The 19,350-nt window shown below is 49.5% G+C and overlaps 1 protein-coding gene across 2 annotated transcripts in view; it reads left to right on the top strand.

The window, feature by feature from the left end:
- LOC135249085 (putative uncharacterized protein ENSP00000383309) overlaps positions 1 to 19,350 on the top strand; it is a 58,591-nt gene that overhangs the window by 22,038 nt on the left and 17,203 nt on the right. For both annotated transcript variants that reach the window (XM_064324360.1, XM_064324359.1), the window contains exon 2: positions 4,317 to 4,544. The gene's annotated coding sequence lies outside the window, so the exon portion shown is untranslated. The remainder of the gene's footprint in view (positions 1 to 4,316; positions 4,545 to 19,350) is intronic.

Genomic DNA, 19,350 nt, shown 5'->3' with positions numbered 1-19,350 from the left:
TGTCGTGCGTCGTGCTGGTGTGTGTGTGTGTGGCTGTGGCGTGCGTTTGCGTGTGTGTGTGTGTGTGCGCGCGTGTGTTCGTGAGTGTGAGATGGGGGAGCTAAACCACCTCTCCCCCCCCCCACCCCCCCGCCCCTCACTGGGACGCCAGGCCTGCCTGCTCCACAGTTTGGACAGGTGGGGGGTCAGGTCAAGGCCTGGGGAATGTCCAAATATGAGAGGTGGGGGTTACCCTCCCACACCCCCCCCGGCCCCCTACTGGCCAGTTGTATCCCAGCCATCAAGCTCCTGGACCACAGATTTTATGAACGAACCAGATGGCCAACTCCTGCATTCCTTCTGTCTTGTTTTCTTACCTACAGGAAGTACTGGTTGGTTACAGGAGTTTCTAGTGCTGTAGTAGTCAGGCTAGGTGTAGGCGACTCCTGCCATTGCCCAAGACCAAGGCCCTGGCCTCGGAGCTGGAGCTGGTCCCCGGGCGCTGCACTGTGGCTGCCCACTGCTCCTGAGTAACTGGCAAGGGTTAAATGCAGAGGACAAATTAGATGAAGCTTATCTTATCTTACCTTATTACAGTACAGAACATTTATTGGCACAGTCATGACCCTTAATGATATTTCAGAAGATGCATCATCTTGGAATTTGTCAACCAGAGAGCCTGGAGCCTGGTATCTGGTCTCCATCTGAAATCTGTGGCTTGACACTTGGGCACTGACCGCAGGACAGATCGTCTCCATCTGGAGCCGGGGGGTGGGGGGTGGGGGGCGGGGGCGCGGGGGGGGGGGGGGGTGTCGGCGTCGGGGTCTCTGACAGAACATGTTGTTCCGGCGCGTCAGACGATGATCCAAACTCAGCTGGACGGAGTACAGGGGTGCGCAGAATCCACCAGGAATGAGACGAACTCGGCCAAAGCCTGAAGGGGGAATTAATGCGACATCTTTAGAATCACACACAGATTTCACGTACAGGCCGTCTACTTGCTGTGGCTGCATGTTTCCTTTTATTTACTTATGCTGAAGCAAATCAGGTTAAGTGCCTGTCTGAGGGGTCCTGCCTCTCAGCCTCTCTTGAGGAGCTCTCCTTAGCATGAACTACGCACTGAGCCAAAACAAAAGAAAAGAAAAACTTTTGTCGTTGTTGCTTTTCTTCTAATTATTTCTGTCAGGAAATATACGTTTTTTAAAAGTGTTTTTGTTGCTCCTTACTGCTTGTTTTTTTAATATGAACTTATTTCAATATATAATTGTTAAAAAAAAACAAACAAACTACGCACTGACAAGTGCTCAAGATGGAAGATTTCACCTGTGCAGAGGAACTCAGGTTTTCTGCAGATTTGTTTAAGCAAAGGGACTTACGAGAGTACATAATGTGTGTGTGAGTGTGTGTGTGTATGTGTGGGCATGTTTTACTATCTTTGTGAGAACCAAATGTCCCCACAAGGATAGAAAGATGAGGAAAACTATGCAAGGTGGGGATTTTTTTGCTCAAGTTCAACAGGCTGTTTCAGGGTTAGGACTTAGGGTTAGGGTTACAATTAGGTTAAGGTTAGGGTTAAGGTTAGGCATGTAGTGGTTGGGGTTAGGGTTTGGGTTAGGGTTAGAGGTTACGGAATGAATGTAAGTCAATGGGAAGTCCTCACAAGTATAGCAATACAAACGTGTGTGTTTCTGTGTGTGTGTGTGTGTGTGTGTGAATGTGTGCGTGTGTGTATGTGCGTGTGTGCGTGTGTGCGTGTATGTATTTGTGTGTTTGTGTGTGTGTGTGTGTGAATGTATGCGTGTGCGTGCGTGCAGGTGAGCATGTGCGTGTGCGTGTGCGTGCGTGCGTGTGTGTGTGTGTGCGTGTGCGCGTGCGTGCGCGTGCAGGCTTTAATGTGTACCTGCGTGTGCATGGGTGTAAGTCACTGTGTGAGTGTTCGTGCTGAAGTGTGGTTGTGTGTGTGTGTGTGCGTGTGTGTGTGTGTGAGATGTTTATTTTCTCTCACCCAACCCCCCCCCCCCCATTCCATTATATTAATTGAAAGCAGTGGCTAATTATCCCCCCCTCCCCCCCCGTACCGGAGGTTACCATGAATTACCGTGAAACCTTTGCTGAGCGCACTGTCACACCGCTGAGACTCATGGGAACTCTCTCTCTCCTCCCACTGCACTCTGGGAGCGGGCCTGTGCTTGGGTTTCCAGGGTATTGGGTGCTCATTAGAACACAAGTTCCTGGTTTCTTTCATGGAGGGGAGAGGAGGGTAATGTAATGTATGCAATGCAATGAGGGGGGTGGGGGGGGTCATATGGGGACCCCGTGGGAGGAGAGGGGGAGCCCCAGAGTTAGCGCCTCGCGGCTCTTCCGCCTGATCGATGAACGTGCCGTAGGACAGGTATCACAGCCTGAGGGATTGTGGTAAACGTAGGCATTGGAAGGGTGGTGGAGGGTAGGGGGGTAGGGGGTGTGTGCGGGGCGTTTAACTCTTTCTGGGGCTTTCTCAACTCATATTGGTGTGAGATGGGTTTTTTGGGGTGCATGGGGGGTGTAGGGCAAAAGATAAATGTTACCCCTTTATTTACAGATATACACAGGATTACACATGCAAGCACTGGTGCATAAGCAGAGATGGAAAGTTCAGGGGTCAGAAAGTAAAAGTCCTGCCATGTGTTTCTTTTACCCTTGAACTCGGCCGGCTGAGTTTCACTAATTAGCTCTGCCTCCCGGCTGAAGAACTGGCTGAAGAACTGTGCTAAAAAACAAATTCAGGAAATTGCCTCAAAACACTGGGGGGAGGACGTTTACTTTCTGAACCTGGATTTTACACCTCCATGTGCAAGTATATATCTGTGTGCGTGCGTGCGTGTGTTGGGGGGGAGGGGGCAATCAGCTGAGCCGTGTGTGTGTGAGAGAGAGAGAGGAAGTGATGGGTGAATGAGAAAGAGAATGAATGAAAACAGAGAGAAGGAAAGGATGTGAAAACGGAGGAGCTCTCGTTCCCTGGCCAGGCCGCGCAGGTGTTTGCACAAAGCCTGGGCCGGCAGTGGGCGGGGCCACCCAGTCGCTGTCGGAGACGGGAGGGGGGCGGAGTCTCCGGGGCCAGCTGGCGGTCTGAGGAAGCTTGTGCAGAACGAGTGAAGCACTTCCTCTGTGTGACCTCTACTCCTCCACTCCTCCACCCCCCCCCCCCCCCTTCCCCGCCCGGCGCTCCCCTCCCTGGGGTTGAAGAGGGGGGGTTAATGTTTGATATGAGTGCAGCTCTTCTGTATTCAGTGCTAATCTGAGCCTGGCGTTTGGTGCTTGTGTGAAATTGCTTGCAGCAGTGCAGTATAATGGGTGAGGAACTGGTCTTATAGCCTAAAGGTTGCAGGTTCGATTCCCAGGTGGGACACTGCCGTTGAGCAAGATACTCAACCTGCATTGCTTCAGTACATATCCAGCTGCATAATTTGGTTCAGTGCAACTGGATGTAAATAGTTTTGTAAGTTCGCTACGCGGCCATAATGCAGTGTTTGCACTCGGTTTGAATGAGCTGATCTGCTCACGTACAGCTTTGGGCCAGAGCTGTGCTGATATAATGAGTTTATTACATTTCTCCGTTCAGTCGAGCAGCTGGCTGGAGGCACTGAAATGTCACAAGAAATTCAGGATGTCTTTGGCTAAGCGGGGCCGTTTCGGACGGGACAGGACCGGTTGTTGATGCAGGAACACATTTGGGGTTGTTTCTCAGTTTTTTTTCTTTCTTACGCCTTCCCCTAAGGCGCACAGGGAAAAACTCGATCCCTCTGACACAAAAGTTTGTTTTGTTAAGCAGGCTGGCGTCGTGTGACCGTTTAACGATCACACGCTAGGGAAGTTTGGCGAAGCAAAAGAACAGAAAAAGAAATCACGGTTCAAAAAAAGATTTTTCTTTTTTGTTTTTTTTACATTTATTATTTAAACACCAAAGACATGCTTCTTGGCTCTGTGAAAGGAAAGCTGCCATTTTATTAAAGCATGATGAACATGTGCTCTGGTACAGGGCGTTCTGCTCATGAATGGGGCTGGTGTTGTTTCGCCTGATCCTTCTGCGTATGGGGGAACCCTCCCATTTACCCTTTAAGGTGTGAGGTCACAAGTGTGCGCCACTGCAGTGTTCTTAACGGAACATTCTAATGCTGATGTCACAGTCACTGCTGGCGACTGAAAGCAACGGAGTTCTAGAACACTGACTTACAAATTCTGGAAACTACTCTTCAAAGGGTTAACTTGGGTTCTTTAGGCTGAATGGGGATTTTCAGTAATCTCTCTCTCTCTCTCTCTCTCTCTCTCTCTCTCTCTCTCTCTCACTCTGTCACCAGGTTATCTCGGGTTCTCCTTGTCCTCGTGTGGGACCCTGTTTCTGTATCTGAGGGACAGCTGAAGGGTGATGCCAACGCTAATGACCCCCCCCCCCCCCACACACACACCCCCACAACTCCTACCCCAAGATGCTTTTTATAAAGACGTTCCCTGTGTCAGCCACATCACACACAGCGTCCCCACGTCGAAAACTCATTGGACCTGAGTCGACCCGGCCGGTTTTTGAGGTGAGCTGGTGCATTTTTATCAAAAAACGAAGTAGTAGTGGTGGTGCTGTAGGGAGTTTGGCAGGGTTCTGAGGTGTGTGTGCACGCTCTCTCTCCTTCTCCCCCCACGCTCTCTCTCTCTCTCTCTTTCTCTCTCACTCTTTCCCTCTCTCTCTCCCTCTCCCTCACTCTGTCTCCATCCCTCTCTTTCTCTCTCTCTCTCTTCCTCCCACCCTCTCTCTCTCTCTCCCTCACCCCCCTCTTCCTCCCTCTCTCCCCCCTCCCCCTCTCTCCTCTCTCTGTCTCCATCCCTCTCTCTCTTCCTCTCTCTCCCTCTCCCTCACTTTGTCTCCATCCCTCTCTCTCTCTCTCTCTTCCTCCCACCCTCTCCCCCTCTCTCTCTCTGCCCTCCCCCTCTCTCTTCCCCCCCTCCCCCTCTCTCTTCCCCCCCCCCTCTCTCTCTCCCTGGTATCAGACACATTCCTCTCTGGTGGTGTAATGTGGTGGGCGTGGCAGAGCAGTGGCTTATCACTGGGGTGTTAGAGCACATGATGTGTCGTTAGCATTCGCCCCTGCCCCCCTGGTCAGGCTGGCTAACTGCCACTTGGCTTTACTAAATTGAGCTTTTTTTTGTGATACAGGACCCAGGAAATATTCTAATTCTTTTTTGCAAGACCTGGTCAGACCGTGGCAGGGCTTTTACAGTCTCAATAAGTTAAGAGAACACTGAACAATTAAACCATTAGAAACATCGCAGGCATTACGCAATGTTTGCAGTAGAGAAAAAACATTATGTTTGACCCTCAGATGTTTGCTCAGTCTTGAAATCAGCTGAGGCATGAACATTTCTCCAGTGTCAAATTTGAGATTTGTCGTTTTCCATGACCATGTTGACTGAAGGTCCTGGCTGTAGGTAATGTAATGCAGAGCTCCAGTGCTGTAGGTGTTGACTCATTCCTGTACCTGCAGTGTTAGGTGAGCAGCATGCGCAGGTACGGGGAACTCCCAATATAATAATAATATCCTTGCATTTATATAACTTTTCCGAATGCTCAAAGTGCTTTACAGCGATAAAGGGTAACTCACCTCACCCACCACCAATGTGTAGCACCCACCTGGGTGATGCACGGCAGCCATTTTGCGCCAGAAAGCTCACCACAGATTAGCGAAGGTGGAGAGGGAGAGAACATTTTTTAGCCTGTTAAATCAGGGGATGATTTCGGTGGCAGGTTTGCGAGAGCCAGATCTGGGATTTAGCCAGGACACCGGGGAACCCCCTACTCTTTGCGAATAGGGTCATGGGATCTTTAATGACCACAGTGAGTCAGGACTTCGGTTTAAAGTCTCATCCGAAAGGCGGCATCTCCTACAGCACAGTGTCCCCATCACAGCACTGGGGCATTGGGGTTTATTTGACCAGAGGGAAGATTGCCTCCGCTGGCCCACCAACACCACTTCCAGCAGCAACTCTGTATTCCTCTGTATTCCCAAGTACTAACCAAGCCCACACCTGCGTAGCTTCAGCCAGTCGGCAGGAGCAGAGTGCGTGGAGGTATGGCTGCTAGCTAAATCTCATACTTATTTTTAAGCTGTTCGATGTTAGAAGTGGGTTTTCCCCCTTGTGCACTCAGCTTGATAGGGCAAATCCTTTCCCTGGTGTCTTCTTGAATAAGGGCATGTTCGAGATTCACTGCACAATCACAGATTTGTGTGGAGTCATGGCGGGGGGGGGCTGTGTAAGATTCTTACTTTTGGTTATTTGTTAAAGAAATGTGACTGAGCAAAAAAATACGATATTAAAAGAGAGAGACAAAGAGGGAGAGAGAGATGAAAAGGGATAGGTACAGATGAGGAGAGACAGGGAGAACTATATATATATATACAGAGAGGAGGAGGAGAGAGAGGGGGAAAGAGACTGAATGATTGAGGGAGACAGGCAGAGAGAGATATAGAGGGAGATGGAGAGATTTATAGAGGAATAGAGAGAGGGAAAGAGACAGAACAACAGAGGGAGACAGGGAGAGAGATTTAGAAGGTGAGAGTGAGGGAGACAGAGAGAGATTTAGTGTAATCTAATGACTTGAATGAAACCTTGTGTATCTGTGTAATTTTCTCCTGTCATACTACCCTTCACCTCCCATGTGAAAGCTTTAAATCACTGAATAAATGGAAGCCAGTAGAGCACCTGGCCTGCTCCTAGGAGAGTACATCTGTATCCCGGCATGAATGCTTAGATACGCAGTGTCTCGTTTCTGGACTGTCTTTAAGGATGTCGATGGCTACGTAACGACGCTGAACGCATGCAAGCTGCTCTGCATTTGTTATGCTGTTGAATTTCACCGTAACCCTACGAAGAACAGTTTTTTTGGAATGTTTTTTTCTTTTTTCAAAATTCTGAGTCAGTGTTCTAGAACTCATTCAGTTGATCTCAGTAGTGATTGTGACATCAGCATTGGAATGCTAAGTTAAGAACACTCTAACCACATATTTGTGATCGTGCTCCTTAAAGGGGAAAAGGCAAATGTCGGTTGATGTATCTAAAATGGCGGGTGAAGTGGAGAGTGGGAACGCTGTAAGCTGCTCGTCTTTAGCCAGGTTCAGAATAGCGTTCTCCCCGAGTTACGCTCCTTTTACTTTTAACAGTAAAGCCATCGGTTGGACAGGAAATCAACTCTTTCGCATCAATAAATTAATCTTTAATTTACTTTTTCAATTTTCTGCGCACTGAATTCTGAATTAGTGCTGTTTGCTGTCTGTGCTGTTACTACATAGTAGTTTCATACAGGATGTGTAATTACACAGTAATTACTTAGTAGTAGTGTAGCAATAGGTAGTAATAGCTAGTAGTAGGCAATGCATTAGCTATAGAAAGTGAATCAAAAAGCAAAAACACAATTTTAGCATTATGTGGATATTTTACGTGTGTATTGTAACCTTGTAGGCCAAAGGTTGCAGGTTCGATTCCTAGGTCGAACACTGCCGAGACTGGAAGAGGGGGAGGGATGTTTTGAGGGAGAGAGAAAGGGAAAGAGAATGACAGAGGGAGAGATTTATGGAGGGAGAGAGAGAGGGAAAGAGACAGAACGACGTTCCTGGGTCGAACACTGCCGTCGTGCTGTTCAGCATGGTACTTAGCCTGAATTGCTTCAGTGCATATCCAGCTGCATGAATGGATTCTGTGTAAGAAGTATTAATGGCTGTGGATGTGTGGCAGTTAAATGGCAGTAATGTAATGTAATGTAATGTGATGTGGAATTTGTGAATCCAGAGAGGGCAGAACCTCAGGATCCATTCCTGTTTCCTCGGTGCCGATTTCCAGCTCCTGTCCGGGTTTGGTTCCCCTGCTTCTCAGCGCTCTTCCAGGGGCCAGAGAGGTCCGCGGGTAATTCGGCCCGAGCGCTTCCCTTTGTGACTGAACTGGTGGAGTGTTGTCTTGGCTGAGCTGCTAGCCGGCGATTGGGGAACGGACTGAGCGACTGGCATCTCCAGAACCCTGCCAAACCCTCCCCACTCCCCGCCCCCCATCCCGCCACTACCCCCTCCCCAGAGGAAGAGCAGCAGCTTCCTGAAACATCTCCAACCAAAGCGGTTTCCTAACTGTGATGCCAAAATTCTCTTGGCTCCCATTGGATACTTGATTCTTCTAGAGTTTCGCTGTGTGGGATGGGGCGAGGCTGGGTGGAGGGGGGGGGCAGGGCAGGGAGGGACAGGGTGGAGCAGTGTGGGGTGGGGCAGGCCAGAATAGGGTGGGTGTGGGGGGGTGGGGGCAGGGTGGAGCAGTGTGGGGTGGGGCCAGGCAGGATAGGGTGGGGGTGGGGGTGGGGATGGGGGGGGTGGGGCAGGGTGGAGCAGTGTGGGGTGGGGCCAGGCAGGGTAGGGAGGGGGGGGGCGGGGCAGGGTGGAGCAGGTGGGGTGGGGCCAGGCAGGGTAGGGGAGGGGGGGAGGGGGGGCGGGGCGGGGTGGAGCAGGGTAGGGTCCAGCCCTGCTTAGCGTCAGCATGTTGGCATGAGAAGGGCACGGGGTGGCATAACAAACCAATTATTCTTTTCCCTCCCGTAAGAGCTCAGTTTCCTCCATCACTGAATACTGGCTGTGTCACAGGAGCCAGCAGGCAGGCTTTCAACCTTCAGCAGCGCCGTAGACGTTTATTGCTGGAATTGTCCTGGGTGGAATTTGGAAAATGTTCTTTTGAGTCACGGAACAGCGTTTTAGCGGCACGTAACCCCCCCCCCCCCCCCCCCCCCCCACCCCACCCCCCCCCCGGACCGCGTCTCCAGCCTCGCTCGTCACGAGCCAGCCGAAATATCTGGGCCTCTTTCCATCTATGACGGCGCTGTCGTTAGCGTTAGCGTTAGCCTGCCGCTGACACGCCCTCCACACCCCGTCATCCGTGACGCAGGCGGTGCCCCTGGGGCGGGGAAGGGGGGGGGGGGAGTGCGGTGGTGGGGGGGGGCGGCTGTGATTTTAGGAAAATATGCACAAGTTAGCCACACGGCCCTGGACGTGTTTGGGGCCCCTGCGCGTGTTGGGAGGAACACGAGGCGTTTTATTGGGGGGGGTTTATGCTGTTATTGTAGCAGTTTTCTCACACTGTCATCTTGTTCAGCACTGCTACTCATTTCGGGAAGAGAAAAAAAAAAAAGAGTTTTTTTGGCCAGACTGTCCTCTGCAGACCAAAATAAACCCTACTTATGAAAACGGATGAACGTGCATCGGTTATAATTATTAAAACATATAGTCATGGCGTCTTTAGAGTTGAATAGAAAAGCCCCATAATCCTTTCTGGGAACCACACACCATTTAGACGTTAATTTTAAGTGACAAATCATTTAGTGTCATTTTCTATTAATGTTTGTTTCTTCCCCCCCCTTCAATTTCTCTTTGCTAAATGCGGCCAGATTTCGAATGTGACGTTAGCGATGTTTTGGCCTTGGTTTTCCTCGTGTGTTTATCTAACGTTCCGCAGTGCGGTTCCAGCACGGTTTCCATGGCTCCCTGAACCAGCGCGGTTTCCATGACTCCCTGAACCAGCGCGGTTTCCATGGCTCCCTGAACCAGCGCGGTTTCCATGGCTCCCTGAACCAGCGGTAGCAGAACTGTCCCCGCTGGTGTATGATGCTCTGGAAGGTGCCGGGTCCCTTTACCAGGAGTGGGGTTTCAAGGGGTCCCAACGTGAGGTCTTTCATGGGCCCCAACACCTCCCCCAGTCATCTTTAGCTCCAACAGCGATCCAACGCTTGACTAGTTAGCCGATAGCTTTTCCCCGCACTAGGTTTTCCCCTGGATCGTTCATATCTAACAAGATCACACAATTGGGAATTATGTTTCCTATGTCTCCTGAATAGGGATTCCATGATCCCTGATATTAGGAGGTCCGAATGGATCACTCTTAAATCCACCGGTATTTCCATGGTGTCCGCTGAAATGGGTATCATGATCTGATCTTCCTCGATTCGGTGTAAGGGTGTATCCGCTGTGTAATATGGGGGATAGTCCACTCCGAGGTGGTCTGCGTTTTAAGTCCACTCGAGGTCCTAATTGTCCACTCGGTGTCTGCCGGTTTTCCATATATCCCTGTTTATAACACTCCGGTGATCCGAAGTGTACTTTCTCAAACGCTCGGTAGGCCACCTACTAGTCCTGATCTGCAAATGACACCGATGGTTGTATAATGTATGGTCCCTTATGGATAATCACTCGAGTATGTTATGGTAATCCTAGTGATCGAATAGTTCACTCGAGTGATCGCTGTATATGGGATATCCACTCCGAGGTGGTCTGCTTTCTAAAAATAATGCCCTCTGCTGCGGTCATTTTGTTTTAACTTTGAAGTGATTTTCTACGCACGCGCCACACAGCTGATCTGAAATACGTTTTATAAATGAGGCCCCAGATGTAGTAACCTAGTATGAAAGTTCACCGATGTCCTCTATTCTACTGCCCGCTTGTGGAAAATAACACGCAGGCCAGTTTAGAGGGAGCGTCACGTGCATATTGCGCCCAACAATAAACAGCTTATTTTTGTGAATTATAGGCAAATGATATTCGAATATATATGAACGCTAACTAATTACAAAAGCTAATATTCGAGCTCAGTTCCACGGCACTTCTGACAGCCTTAATACGCACCGTGCCCCTGGGTGTTCTCGGAAGCTGCCCAGGTTCCCAGAAGTGCGCAGGTGTGTGACGGTGTGTGACCTCAGGAAGAGTGTGTGTGTCTGTGTGTGTGTGTGTGGTGCACCAGTGTCCGGTTTATTTTCGCCTCATGATTTTCAGCTGTGTACACCAGGTCGGGTGCTTTCTGGCTGTGCAATGCTGTGGTCTGAACACGTGTAGGGCTGGTGACCTTTGACCAAGTGTGTGTGTGTGTGTGTGTGTGTGCGCGTGCGTGTGTGTGTGTGTGTGTGTGTGTGTGTCTGTGTCTGTGTGTCTGTGTCTGTGTATGTATGTGTGTGTGTATGTGTGTGTGTGTGTGTCTGCAGGAAGTATGTGTGTGTGCGTGCGTGCGTGTGCGTGTGTGTGTGTGTGTGTGTGGGTGGGTGTGTGGGTGTGTCTGTGTCTGTGTGTGTGTGTGTATGTGTATGTGGGTGTGTGTGCGCTTGTATGTGTATGTGTGCATGTGGATCTCTTTCTGTTTGTGTATGCATTTAAGTGTATGCTTCTGTTTCTGTGTCTGTGTGTATGTGTGTGTGTTTTAGCCATTGGTGTGGTTCTGTGATGCTCCACCCTACCTGGACTTCACCTCAATTTGAGTGTACCTGGTGTCTATAACCTATTGTCTCAGAGCCACTGAAAGAGGGTTTGCTGCAATTGTATGAATTAAGAATTTTGTTCTGAATAATGGGGGGAGGGATAGATGGTTCCTTTAAAGTTCTCAATAATCTGCAAGATGTTTTCTGATGCACAAGAGTTAAAGTATTATTCGACCCAGGCCAGTATGTGCTGGGTAAAATAAATAAATAAATAAATAATTTTTTTTTAAACCCAGAAAAAAGTACCAATTCCTCATCCAGCAGAAACGTGTGTTTTTCCATAGCGAGCGGACAGAGGGCTGTCCTGGCTCGAGCCGTGCTGCCTCTACGGCTACATAAATATAAGCGTAAAAGGAAATTCTACCGACAGCCGTGTTCAGGTACAGCCAAAGCCAGAGCTAATATAAACGGTCTCTGACACGCACCGGGATCCAGGTCTAGATCCAGATCTGGTTCAGCCGTGTTTGTCCACCACGCTCGGCACCCTGTCGAAAGCCGGCGTACCTGATGCCATAGTTTAGTGACTCAGGTTAGGGTTTGTCCACCGGTGATCTGATGGTGCAGAGTAAGCAGGCTTTCTCTCCTCTCTTTCCATTGGACCTTTGCTTGCTTCTGTTCTGTTTTTCTGTCAGAAGTTCTTCACTGATGTGTCCTCACAAGTCACATATATATATTACAGTCCGGACTGTTACACACGGGTAATGTGTGTGTATCTGTGCATTCATTCATATGGGTGTACACTGAAAAAAAAAATATATATAGTGAATTTTAAGGTGAAAGTCTGTAAAATAGCAAAGGTACTGAAATGTTAAATGATTGTGAAACACTGTAATGCATTTAACTTGTGTTAGATACACAACCTGCAACCATTTGTTTAACACATTGTTACCATTATTTATGTGGTAAAGGTATGTGGCAACCCAGATTTACCTAACAGTTTTTGTACAGTGTATGGGCTTGTGTGTACAAGCAATTATGTGTGTGTGTGTGGCTGTGTGTGCGTGTGTGTGTCTGTGCGTGCAAGCAATTATGTGTATGTGTGTGTGCGTGTGCGTGTGTGTCTGTGTGTGTGTGTGTGTGTGTGTGCGTGTGTGTGTGTGTGTTTGTGTGTGTGTGTGTCTATGTGTGATACAGATTTCAGCTTACACAGACAGTAGCTTGTAGCTGTAATTACATCAGCTGTTACGGTGGCCTTCTGGAAACGGCGATCACACAGACGCGCGTAGGGAATTCTGTTCCAGTTGTCAGCGCAGCAGAAAGGTTTTGGGTGAGGTGGGAAAAGTTGTGCTTTTTTACGTGTGTTTATGTTGCAGCACGCTACTCCCACAGAGCCAGCTTAGGCTCCATAAACACTGGCCTCGTACCGATGATTAAAACTCACCACGATCTGCTCTAAACCCTCTGACACAATCTCCACACTTTCTGAGTTACACGCAGCGCTCTGTGTGTTCAACCGTGTGTGTGTGTGTGTGTGTGTGTGTGTGTGTAGAGCAGTTGTTGGTAGTGTACAGTACTTTTTGTGGTGTGCATGCATTGTGGTTGTGAGTAATGTGTGTGTGAGGTGATGTGTGTAAGTTAGTGTGTGTGTGTGTGTGTGTAAGTGAGTGTGTGTGTGTGTGTGTGTACATTGTGTGTGTGTGTGCGTGCATGCGTGTGTGTGTGTACATTGTGTGTGCGTGCGTGCGTGTGTGTGTGTGTGTACATTGTGTGTGTGTGTGTGTGTGTGTGTACATTGTGTGAATGTGTATGTATGTGTGTGCGTGCGTGCGTACGTGCGTGCATGTGTGTGTGTGTGTACATTGTGTGTGTGTGTGTGGTGAATCAGCAGGTTCTGTACAACCCAGACTGCTGTCGGATCCAGAGTAACTACGGGTGAGTACCCATACTGCCCAAACTAGAGACCCCTGACAAAAAACACCCAGAACCCCACTGTACCAAACCCAAACCCGACCACTGTCCAAACCCAGAACCCACCTAGCCCAAAACCCAGAACCCCACTCCAACCCGAACCACTTCAAACCCAGAACCCCACTGTCCCAAACCTAGAACCCCACTCTACCCCACTCTACCAAACCCAGAACCCCACTCTACCAAACCCAGAACCCCACTGTCCCAAACCCAGAACCCCACTCTACCAAACCCAGAACCCCACTGTCCCAAACCCAGAACCCCACTAAGGCGATACTTAAATTTCCTTTTGTGGGCGGAACTGGGGGGGTGTCCCGGTCAGAACTGGGGGGTCCTGGGGAATCCCTGGCTTTTTTGGGGGTCAGGAAGAGCTTTGGTGCAGAAAGGTAGCTGCTTCTTTTGTTCCTGTAGCTGTTTTATTGTGTCTGCGCACTTGTGTGTGCTTTTTTCTTTTTTTTCTTCTTTTTATTTTTTTCGCTTCTTCTGTTCTTTCCTGCTAGCGGGCGGCGTTTAGACGAGCAGGTGGTCCTGGATTCTTTTGGCGGTCTCTACGCACCTCTGCGCGCCCCCTCCTGAGAGAGGGGCTTTTCGGATGAGCGTAGTCATGTAGCACGGGATTAAGGGGGGAGGGGGAGGGTGGGGGGGGGGGGGGGGCGTGACCCGTGGGGCCTGAGTCAAGGCGAGGGGGAGGCGGGATTAAAGAGGTCAGTTTGTTTTCCGAGGACGCTGAATCACTCCCCAGCTGGCTTGTGTTGGGTTCAGGAAGGAGGCGCTGGGGCAGCCGCCTCCGTCCCCCAGCAGGTACTGCCCCACCGAGCGTTTGACACCTGCAGGGGGGTGAGGGGGGTGAGGAAGGGAGGGGGGGGGGGGATGCTTGTTTCAGAACTTTCTGTCCTGAACGAGGGTGGACTCATGCGTGGAGTCGAGATGGGAGGGGGGGCGGGGGGCGGGAGGGGGGGGGGGGGCGGGGGCGGGAGGGGGGGGGGGGCAGGGGGATGCTGTGCTAATGTTAAGGTCTTCTACTTTCCCAGCAGATTTCCCGAAAACACTACACCCACCCCTCTGAGAGAGAGAGAGAGAGAGATTAAGTAAAAATAACTAGATAAAAAATAAAAAGCAAAAATGTAAGCTCTCTTGTCTTAAAAAAAAAAAAAAAAACCTCCTACCAGCGCAAAGCTCATTTAGATGTATCCAAGCGTCTCGGTCTCTCGGCTGATGTCATTTCCAAACACAAAGACAGAGAGAAAAAGAAAGAGAGAGAGAGAGAAGAAAAGAGAACAAAGGATTGTAAAACTGCTGGCTCAGGGCTTTTTCGGGCGTCTCGGAGAGGTCAGGGGAAGGCGCTCTTTGAACATTTCGTCCTGGGATGTGCTCCCGCTCTGTTGTTCCCAAGTTGCATCACCGAAAAGTCCCGCACTGGCTGGGACGTCCCGCATTTCAGGCGAAAATGCTTCACCCTTTGTCCCATAATTCCCTGCTCTGTCCAGCAAATTTGACCTGCCAGTCGGTAGTACACAGTAGTACGGTAGTATGCATTAGCGTACTGTGCTGCACAGTAAACGGCGTCTCGTTGAGCTGCTAATTAGTAGAGTCAGGTGTGCGAAATTAAGGTTGGAGTGAAAGCCTTCAGGGTGGTAGATCTTCAGGAACAGGATTGGGCAGCACTGCTCTAGTTGTTGAGTGAGGTGTGTTTTGTAAGTGTTGGAATGAAAACCTACAGGATGGTAGATCTCCAGGAACAGGGTTGGGCAGCCCTGCTCTGGCTGTTGAATGAGATGTGCTTTGTTGGGGTTGGGGTTGGAATGAAAACCTACAGGATGGTAGGTCTTCAGGAACAGGGTTGGGAACCATTGTTATAACAGGAGTGTGCAGTATTTTAAGGATTGGAAGCCATGGAACTTGTTCTGTGTAAGAGTGTCAGCTAAATGCCTAAATGTAACACCATAGGGCCGTAAGAATACGCAATGATGAGAACAGGCCATTCAACTCGTTAAGGCTTAGCATCACTCAAGCAAGGCGAAGCTGGCTACCCCGTCCTGAGTGCTGGGTGTGTTTGAGGGGTTGCGTCTCTGTCCGTCCGTCCTGCCTCAGTCATAGGCCGTCTGAAAGACCTGTGACTCAGCGTCTTTGGGAGAATCGTAGCTTTCTTTTGCATGGGCTGTTGTGGTCTGATTGGACGTATCCAAGGAAACCTAGTCGCACACACAATAAAAGTGGAAAGGAGACCGTTCTTGGACAATTACGTGTCTTGGTAACTGACCGCACTGTTTAGCTAGCTGACCATGCTATCGAGCTCGCTCGCTAGCTAGCTAGCTAGCTCTCGGGACATAACAATAAACATCTTTGCTAAATGGGATGAAGTTATAGAATGTCTTTTTGAGTCATTTCCGTTGCAGACATTCAACATTGGTTCCATTCTGTCCATGAGACGTGTCAAACACATTTGTTTACAAAGGCTAGCTAATTTTAACCTGGGAACTTTCGTTAGCTTTTCCACCCACTGGCTGTGGAAAACGTCGGTTTGGTTGATTTCCTGATTTGACTTTTAATCCCGTGTGATTTGTTAATCCAGTTTCTGACCTCACACAGGTATATCTGACACTGTGCATAGCTGCTACCCGTACTGATTTACCTGCAGTTTGACTGAAAGGCACGTTACATTCTTACTTTTCTGTGTTATGAGTGTCAGCATTCTGAGGGTTGTGTTTTTGTATGGGTGTTGTGCCTCTGTGATTTTAGGGATTGTGTGGTGTGTGCGGGTTGGTTTGTGAGAGTGTGGTGTGTGTGTGTGATTGTGTGTGTGAGTCTGTGTGTGTCTGTGCAGTGTGTGATATTAGAGGTGTGTGTGTGTGTGTGTGCGAGAGTGTGATATTAGAGGTGTGTGTGTGTGATTTGCAAAGTGTGTGTGTGTGTGTGTGTGTGTGCGCGCACGTGTGTGTGATTTGCGAAGTGTGTGTGTGTGTGATTTGTGAAGTGTGTGTGTGTGCGCGCACGTGTGTGTGATTTGCGAAGTGTGTGTGTGTGTGTATGTGTGATCTGAGAGCAGAAGAATCCCTGAGTTTCAGGCAGGATATCAAACAAGCCGCAGTGCCTGTCAGCTGGGCTCTTGTGCTGTCATACATATCAAAGATTCCCCGGTAATTAGATTGCATTGTGAAAGATAAACAGTGTTACTGGGCCCAGATGTGGCCACAGCAGCGCTGGGGTGCTGGCTGCCCCCCCGAGCCAGCACTTAAGAGACCAGCCCCTAGTCTGTTTATACTCCCTCTCTGTACCCTAATCCTCACCCCGAACCGGGAGCCAGGCACTCCCCTTCCACCCATGTCACACGCTCCTGTCGGGGGCGGGGCTGTGTGGGCGGAGCTATGATGATACAATAGGCGACCGTTGCCTGGTTACATGTCACAGGTTGTGCAGGTGCAGTTGTTCAGCCCGGATTCTTAGTTTTGATGACGGCACTGCTTGTGTGTATGTGTGCGTGTGTGTGTGTATGTGTCCTAGCATGTGCATGTGGGGAAGTATGTGAGTGTGTGTGTGTGTGTGTGTGTGTGTGTGAATCTGAGTGAGCGAGTAGGTGTGTGTGTTAGCGAGTGAGCGAAAAAGTGAATGTGAGTGCGTGAATGATCAAGTGAGCAAGTGAAGGAGTGTGTGTGTGTGTGTGTGTGTACGCACGTGTGTGTGTGTGTGTGTGTGTGTGTGCGTACGCATGTGTGTGTGTGTGTGTGCGTGTGTGTACGCATGTGTGTGTGTGTGTGCATGCATGTGTGTGTGAGTGCGTGTGTGTGTGTGAGTTTGTGTGTACGCATGTGTGTGTGTGTGTGTGTGTGTGAGTGTGTGTGTGTGGCTCAGAGTGCACAGCAGTAATAACAGTAACAGTGATACCCAGCCAGTGCTGTGGGTGTGAGCAGAGACCCACTGTGCTGCATTACTGGCGTGGGCTTGGCTGAGCACCTCGCTCGCCTCTCCAAGAACATTCTCCGGGCTGGAATTAGATCCGCTGGTTTACATGCGTACCGGGAGCAGCAGGCCTAGTCCAGATCCGCCCTCTTCTCCCCTCGTGCGTTGTCACTGCGACGGGGGGGGGCTTAATCAAAGAAACGCATGCTCGTTATGTCAGTGCCCCCCGTTTCGGTCTGAAGTGACCGCGTAGCGAATCGAGCCTGGCTCCAGACAGGGCCATCGGCCGCGGGGCGCGGCCTCCGATGAGGACCCCAGTTCAGGAAGTGGCAGCTGTAAGAGATGCCTGCCAAAATCTGATTTTCTTTTTCTTTTCTTTTTTTCGCTCTGCAACATACAGTAAGAAAGCTACTGAAATGTCCCATCATATCACCTTTCTACACAACAGTAACGCAATAAAATGTTCAGTAATACTTTTGCTCCGACAGAGGTTATGTGAGTCCTGGAGTGATAAAATGTGCTCTATCAGGATGAATTTATGATTTCTGGGTTGATTTAACACATTTTGTTGCACATGTTAGTGTACAGAGAGAGAACACTGGGAACCTACTGACAAAGTTGAGTAAATGAAGGTATCTGTGCTGTGTGTGATCAACTAGCACTTTTATTGTTTCGCTTTTATTTATACAACTTAATGCTCTGCAGCACACAATGTGCCAGTAAACCCTACACAGGAAATCCACTGCCCCCATTCAGCAACTCAAAGCACCTATTCCACAATTTCCCTGCTTTATCTAAGACTGCGTTTCAGAAAATAGAGGGAGAGAGGGAGAGAGGGAGGAAGAGAAAGAGTGTGAGAGAGAGGGAGAGGGAGATGTGAGTCTAGCAGTAAGATAGAAAGATTGACAGTGAAGTAGTATGAGGATATAAATATTGAGAGCGAGTGGTAGGGGATAGAGAGATAGAGGGGTACTGTATCAGCAGCATAGATCCACAGGGAGGATATCTAATCCTGACTCTTCGGTCTCAGTACCAGCAGGAGGTCAATCAGAGCCTTTTCTTCTTCCTTTCATTCTTTCCTTCTTTCCTCCTTTGTCTTTTTTGCCTTTTATTATCACTCGCTTTCATAAAATGGTGTTTTTCTCTCTCCTGACGCCTGGAGCACCAGGCAGCTATCTTTCTATGTCTATTTACCGTCCATCTCTCCTGAGTGTGTGTGTGTGTGTGAGAGTCTGAGAGTGTGTGTGCGTGCGTGTGTGTGTGTGAGTGAGAGTGTGTGTGTGAGAGAAAGAGAGACAGAGAGATAGATATGGACAGAGAGAGATAGAGAGAGAGTGTGTGAGAGGGAGAGAGACAGAGAGAGAGAGATAGATAGAGACAGAGAGACAGAGACAGAGAGAGAGAGAGAGAGACAGAGACAGAGACAATACTGGCCTCAGAGCTCCAGCGTAGTGTGTCAGTACAGGGGCCTCTGCTATGGCTTCAGGCCCAGATTGAGGCCCCGTGGCTGGGCTCCTTCTGCTACCAGATCCCCTGAGCCCTGGACAGGGAAAATTCTGATGATCAACATTCACGATTCTTGGCATTAATACAACAAAAATAATTCACCTTTGATGGACTATTCACATTACGCTTGGGCCCCGGCCCCGTACCCGTACCCGTACAGCAGAAAGGGGGGATTTGGGGGGGTTCCCACGGAAATAATTACAGAAGAAAGGGTTCCACAAGGCTCCTCTATGTCTCCACAGAGGAACCCTGTCTGGCTCAAGGGTTCTTTTGGATTAAATCTGGCAGCTTTCACACTTCTCACACCTACCATAGATGGTTCCTTAAGGAGCTAATAAGGAGACTCTTCATTATTCCTTACAGACACCAACTTTTCTGCCTTCAGACCTCATGCAAACATGCGGAATCCAGGCACAGTTTCATACATTTAAAACGGCGTTATTGCCTGTATACTATAAATGTGTTTTTGTACTTAACCAGAAAAACCTCATTACCACTCACCCAGAGTTCTTCTGTGGCTGCAGCTGGCTGGCTAGCCGTTGGCAGACCCCCACGGCAGTGGTGTCAGCAGATCCATATTTTAAGCGTATTTGTATGACTGCAGCAGCCAGACTCACGTCTGCGGACAGCAAACCCGCGTTTCGCCATCGTGACCGGCGGTCGGTTGAGCGGTCTGCCCGCAATTCACAAATTACAGAACGTCGGGCCCTCTCTCGACAAACGCGCGGTCGATACGCTAACAGACTTCGTTCAAAAGTCACGGA

The sequence above is a fragment of the Anguilla rostrata genome, chromosome 2, assembly GCF_018555375.3.
Source record: "Anguilla rostrata isolate EN2019 chromosome 2, ASM1855537v3, whole genome shotgun sequence".
Taxonomy (NCBI): Eukaryota; Metazoa; Chordata; class Actinopteri; order Anguilliformes; family Anguillidae; genus Anguilla; species Anguilla rostrata.
This window is presented reverse-complemented; position numbering and strand designations above follow the sequence as displayed.